This window comes from Triticum aestivum, chromosome 4A (assembly GCF_018294505.1).
Source record: "Triticum aestivum cultivar Chinese Spring chromosome 4A, IWGSC CS RefSeq v2.1, whole genome shotgun sequence".
NCBI classification, from domain to species: domain Eukaryota; kingdom Viridiplantae; phylum Streptophyta; class Magnoliopsida; order Poales; family Poaceae; genus Triticum; species Triticum aestivum.
Window position 1 is genome coordinate 117,566,877 of NC_057803.1, and position 7,395 is coordinate 117,574,271.

Consider the following 7,395-nt stretch of genomic DNA (forward strand, 5'->3'; position numbering starts at 1 on the left):
TATTTTGGATTTCAAGGAATTTAATTATGATAATTGCTCTTTGATAGATTTTATTTCCTTGTTGCAATCCGTGCTAAATTCTCCTCATGCTTATAGTCAAAATAAAGCTTTTACCAAACATATCGTTGATGCTTTGATGCAATCCTATGAAGAAAAACTTGAGTTAGAAGTTTCTATCCCTAGAAAACTTTATGATGAGTGGGAACCAACTATTAAAATTAAAATTAAAGATCATGAATGCTATGCTTTGTGTGATTTGGGTGCTAGTGTTTCCACGATTCCAAAGACTTTGTGTGATTTGTTAGGTTTCCGTGATTTTGATGATTGCTCTTTAAACTTGCACCTTGCGGATTCCAATATTAAGAAACCTATGGGAAGAATTAATGATGTTCTTATTGTTGCAAATAGAAACTATGTGCCCGTAGATTTTATTGTTCTTGATATAGATTGCAATCCTTCATGTCCTATTATTCTTGGTAGACCTTTCCTTAGAACAATTGGTGCAATTACTGATATGAAGGAAGGAAATATTAGATTCCAATTTCCGTTAAGGAAAGGCATGGAACACTTTCCTAGGAAGAAAATTGAATTACCTTACGAATCTATTATGAGAGCCACTTACGGATTACCTACCAAAGATGGCACTACCTAGATCTATCCTTGCTGTTTATGCCTAGCTAGGGGCGTTAAACGATAGCGCTTGTTGGGAGGCAACCCAATTTTATTTTTATTCCTTGCTTTTTGCTCCTGTTTAGTAATAAATAATTTATCTTGCCTCCTCTTTGGTTGTGTTTTTTGTGTTTAATCAGTGTTTGTGCCAAGTAGAACCGTTGGGAAGACTTGGGGAAAGTATTGTTAATCTTGCTGTAAAAAACCAGAAACTTTAGCACTCACGAGAACTGCTGCCATTTTTATTTAGAAAGTGCTATTTAGTTAATTATTTTTAAGATGATTAATAGATAAATTCCTCACATCCAGCAATTTATTTTAGAATTTTTGGGGTTCCAGATCTTGCACTAGCTACAGATTACTACAGACTGTTCTGTTTTTCATGTGTTGTTTGCTTATTTTGATGAATCTATGGCTAGTAAAATAGTTTATAAACCATAAAGAAGTTGGAATACAGTAGGTTTAACACCAATATAAATAAAGAATGGGTTCATTACAGTACCTTGAAGTGGTCTTTTGTTTTGTTTCGCTAACGGAGCTCACGAGATTTTCTACTTTAAGTTTTGTGTTGTGAAGTTTTCAAGTTTTGGGTAAGGATTTGATGGATTATGGAACAAGGAGTGGCAAGATCCTAAGCTTGGGGATTCCCATATCACCCCCAATATAATCTAAGGTCGCCAAAAAGCCAAAGCTTGGGGATCCCCCGGAAGGCATCCCCTCTTTCGTCTACTTCCATCGGTAACTTTACTTGGAGCTATATTTTTATTCACCACATGATATGTGTTTTGCTTGGAGCGTCTTGTATGATTTGAGTCTTTGCTTTTTAGTTTACCACAATCATCTTTTCTGTACACACCTTTTGAGAGAGACACACATGATTCTGAAATTATTAGAATACTCTATGTGCTTCACTTATATCTTTTGAGTTATATAGTTTTGCTCTAGTACTTCACTTATATCTTTTAGAGCACGGTGGTGGATTTGTTTTATAGAAACTATTGATCTCTCATGCTTCACTTAGATTATTTTGAGAGTCTTAAATAGCATGGTAATTTTCTTAAATAATCCTAATATGCTAGGTATTCAAGATTAGTAAAAACTTTCTTATGAGTGTTTTGAATACTAAGAGAAGTTTGATGCTTGATGATTGTTTTGATATATGGAGGTAGTGATATTAAAGTTGTGCTAGTTGAGTAGTTGTGAATTTGAGAAATACTTGTGTTGAAGTTTGCAAGTCCCATAGCATGCATGTATGGTAAATGTTATGTAACAAATTTGAAACATGAGGTGTTCTTTGATTGTCTTCCTTATGAGTGGCGGTCGGGGATGAGCGATGGTCTTTTCCTACCAATCTATCCCCCTAGGAGTATGCGCGTAGTGCTTGGTTTTTGATGACTTGTAGATTTTTGCAATAAGTATGTGAGTTCTTTATGACTAATGTTGAGTCCATGGATTATACACACTCTCACCCTTCCATCATTGCTAGCCTCTTCGGTACCGTGCATTGCCCTTTCTCACATTGAGAGTTGGTGCAAACTTCACCGGTGCATCCAAACCCCGTGATATGATACGCTCTTTCACACATAAACCTCCTTATATCTTCCTCAAAACAGCCGACATACCTACCTATTATGGCATTTCCATAGCCATTCCGAGATATATTGCCATGCAACTTTCCACCATCCCGTTTATCATGACACATTCATCATTGTCATATTGCTTTGCATGATCATGTAGTTGACATTGTATTTGTGGAAAAGCCACCATTCATAATTCTTTCATACATGTCACACTTGATTCATTGCATATCCCGGTACACCGCTAGAGGCATTCATATAGAGGCATACCTTGTTCTAGTATCGAGTTGTAATCATCGAGTTGTAAATAAATAGAAGTGTGATGATCATCATTTAATAGAGCATTGTCCCGATAAAAAAAAGAGAAAGTCCAAATAAAAAAGGAAGGCCCAAAAAAAGAGAAATGAAAAGGGACAATGCTACTATCTTTTTTTCCCACACTTGTGCTTTAAAGTAGCACCATGATCTTCATGATAGAGAGTCTCTTGTTCTGTCACTTTCATATACTAGTGGGAATTTTTCATTATAGAACTTGGCTTGTATATTCCAACAATGGGCCTCCTCAAGTGCCCTAGGTCTTCATGATCAAGCAAGTTGGATGCACACCCACTAGTTTCTTTTGTTGAGATTTCATACATTTATAGCTCTAGTGCATCCGTTGCATGGCAATCCCTACTCCTTGCATTAACATCAATCGATGAGCATATCCATAGCTCATTGATTAGCCTCGTTGACATGAGACTTTCTCCTTTTTTGTCTTCTCCACATAACCCCCATCATTATACTCTATTCCACCCATAGTGCTATATCCATGGCTCACGCTCATGTATTGCGTGAAGGTCTATAAAGTTTGAGATTACTAAAGTATGAAACAATTGCTTGGCTTGTCATCGGGGTTGTGCATGATGAGAGCATTCTTGTGTGATGAAAATGGAGCATGACTAAACTATATGATTTTGTAGGGATGAACTTTCTTTGGCCATGTTATTTTGAGAAGACATAATTGCTTAGTTAGTATGCTTGAAGTATTATTATTTTTATGTCAATATTAAACTTTTGTCTTGAATCTTTCGGATCTAAATATTCATGCCACAATTAAGAAGAATTACATTGAAATTATGCCTAGTAGCATTCCGCATCAAAAATTCTATTTTTATCATTTACCTACTCGAGGACGAGCAGGAATTAAGCTTGGGGATGCTTGATACGTCTCCAACATATCTATAATTTTTGATTTCTCCATGCTATATTGTCTACTATTTTGGACATTATTAGGCTTTATTATCCAATTTTATATTATTTTTGGGACTAACCTACTAACCGGAGGCCCAGCCCAGAATTGCTATTTTTCCCTATTTTAGGGTTTCGAAGAAAAGGAATATCAAATGGAGTCCAAACGGAATGAAACCTTCGGGAACGTGATTTTCGGAACGAAAAAGATCCAGGAGGCTTGGACCCTACGTCAAGCAACCAACACAAAGGCCACGAGGTAGGGGGCGCGTCTACCCCCCCCCCCCCCCCCGCCCGGCGTGCCCTCCACCCTCGTGGGCCCCCTGTTGCTCCACCGACGTACTCCTTCCTCCTATATATACCTACGTACCCCCAAACGATCAGATATGGAGCCAAAACCCTAATTCCACCACCGTAACTTTCTGTATCCACGAGATCCCATCTTGGGGCCTGTTCCGGAGCTCCGCCAAAGGGGGCATCGATCACGGAGGGCTTCTACATCAACACCATAGCCTCTCTGATGAAGTGTGAGTAGATTACCTCAGACCTTCGGGTCCATAGTTATTAGCTAGATGGCTTCTTCTCTCTTTTTAGATCTCAATACAAAGTTCTCCCCCTCTCTTGTGGAGATCTATTCGATGTAATCTTCTTTTGCGGTGTGTTTGTTGAGACCGGTGAATTGTGGGTTTATGATCAAGTTCATCTATGAACAATATTTGAATCTTCTCTGAATTCTTTTATGTATGATTGGTTATTTTTGCAAGTCTCTTCGAATTATCAGTTTGGTTTGGCCTACTAGATTGATCTTTCTTGCAATGGGAGAAGTGCTTAGCTTTGGGTTCAATCTTATGGTGTCCTTTCCCAGTGACAGTAGGGGCAGCAAGGCACGTATTGTATTGTTTCCATCGAGGATAACAAGATGGGGTTTTCATCATATTGCATGAGTTTATCCCTCTACATCATGTCATCTTGCTTAAGGCGTTACTTTGTTCTTCTGAACTTAATACTCTAGATGCATGCTAGATAGCGGTCGATGTGTGGAGTAATAGTAGTAGATGCAGGCAGGAGTCGGTCTACTTGTCTCGGATGTGATGCCTATATACATGATCATACCTAGATATTCTCATAACTATGCTCAATTCTGTCAATTGCTCAACAGTAATTTGTTCACCCACCGTAAAATACTTATGCTCTTGAGAGAAGCCACTAGTGAAACCTATGGCCCCCCAGGTCTATCTTCATCATATTAATCTTCCAACACTTAGTTATTTTCATTGCCTTTTATTTTACTTTGCATCTTTATCATAAAAATACCAAAAAATATTATCTTATCATATCTATCAGATCTCACTCTCGTAAGTGACCGTGTAGGGATTGACAACCCCTTATCGCGTTGGTTGCGAGGATTTATTTGTTTTGTGCAGGTGCGAGGGACTCGTGCGTAGCCTCCTACTGGATTGATACCTTAGTTTTAAAAAACTGAGGGAAATACTTACGCTACTTTGCTGCATCACCCTTTCCTCTTCAAGGGAAAACCAACGCAGTGCTCAAGAGGTAGCACAAATCCTAATCTCGATCTATGCCAACTCAATAAACACCATCGGAGACACCTGTAGAGCTTCTTTATAATCACCCAGTTATGTTGTGACATTTGATAGCACACTAAGTGTTCCTCCGGTATTCGGGAGTTGCATAATCTCATAGTCATAGGAACATGTATGAGTTATGGAGAAAGCAATAGCAATAAAGCTAAACAATCATTTATGCTAAGCTAATGGATGGGTCTTGTCCATCACATGATTCTCTAATGATGTGATCCCGTTCATCAAATGACAACACATGTCTATGGCTAGGAAACTTAACCATCTTTGATTAACGAGCTAGTCAAGTAGAGGCATACTAGGGACACTCTGTTTGTCTATGTATTAACACATGTACTAAGTTTCCGGTTAATACAATTCTAGCATGAATAATAAACATTTATCATGATATAAGGAAATATAAATAACAACTTTATTATTTCCTCTAGGGCGTATTTCCTTCACCATTAGGCCCAATAACTTTCTCAGGTGGTTCCGGTAACCTCCCGGCACTCCAAAAAATCCCCGATCTTCTTCGGAATGATTCCCGTGTTCGTATATAACCTTCCAATATATCAATCTTTACCTCTAGAACATTTCGAGACTCCTCGTCGTGTCCATGATCTCATCCGGGACTCCAAACAAACTTTAGTCATCAAAAACACATAACTCATAATACAAATTGTCATCGAACGTTAAGCGTGCGGACCCTACGGGTTAGAGAACTATGTAGACATGACTGAGACACATCTCCGGTCAATAACCAATAGCGAAAACTGGATGCTCATATTGGCTCCTACATATTCTACGAAGATCTTTATCGGATAAACCGCATAACAACATACGTCATTCCCTTTGTCATCGGTATGTTACTTGCCCGAGATTCGATCGCCGGTATCATCATACCTAGTTCAATCTCATTACCGGCAAGTCCCTTTACTCGTTCCGTAATGTATCATCCCGCAACTAACTCATTAGTCACATTTCTTGCAAGGCTTATAGTGATGTGCATTACCGAGAGGGCCCAGAGATACCTCTCCGATACTCAAAGTGACAAATCCTAATCTCGATCTATGCCAACTCAACAAACACCTTTGGAGACAGCTGTAGATCATCTTTATAATCACCCAGTTACGTTGTGACGTTTGATAACACACAAGGTGTTCCTCCGGTATTCGGGAGTTGCATAATCTCATAGTCAGAGGAATATGTATAAGTCATGAAGAAAGCAATAACAATAAAACTAGACGATCATAATGCTAAGATAACGGATGGGTCTTGTCCATCACATTATTCTCTAATGATGTGATCACGTTCATCAAATGACAACACATGTCTATGGTCAGGAAACTTAACCATCTTTGATTAACGAGCTATTCAAGTAGAGGCATACTAGGGACACTCTGTTTGTCTATGTATTCACACATGTACTAAGTTTCCGTTTAATAAAATTCTAGCATGAATAATAAACATTTATCATGATATAAGTAAATATATATAACAACTTTATTATTGCCTCTAGGGCATATTTCCTTCAGTAATAGTAGTAGATGCAGGCAGGAGTCGGTCTACTTGTCTCGGACATGATGCCTATATACATGATCATTGCCTTGAATATTGTCATAACTATGCGCTTTTCTATCAATTGCTAAGAGTAATTTGTTCACCGTATGCTATGTATTTGAGAGAGAAGCCTCCATTGAAAAATATGCCCCCGGGTCTACCTTTATCATATCATAAAATACAAAATACCATTGTTGCAATTTTATTTCTTTTAATTTTTTTGCAATTTATCTATCTACCACTACAAGATTTGATGCTTGCAAATAACGAGTTCAAGGGGATTGACAAACCTCTTGCCCGCATTGGGTGCAAGTATTTGCTTTTATGTGTGCAAGTGTTGTTCACGAGGCTTTGCGTGATTCTCCTATTGGTTCGATAAATCTTGGTTCTCACTGAGGGAAATAGTTATCTCTACTGTACTGCATCTCCCCTCCTCTTCGAGGAAAATCCCAACGCAATTCAAGCGCTCTGACATCAAGGAGGTAAAGAAGGCCGAGAGGTTTAATATGTTGGTGGCGGCAATAAGCTCAACCTCGAACAGAAGATAGAGACCGCGGCCGCTTTAGAGGATAGGAAGATGTTGAACTTGAAGATGAGGGATTTGGATTGCGATACAAGGATGATCGTGCAAGATGTTTGTATTAGGTTGTTGAAGCGCATGACAGCCGAGCTGCAGGCGGCCGAGAAAGAGGCGGATAGTGAGGAGGAGCCGGCCCCGGAGTGAGCGTGGAAGCTCGGATAGCCGGTCCAACAGGGCAAAAAATGCACGGACTGTC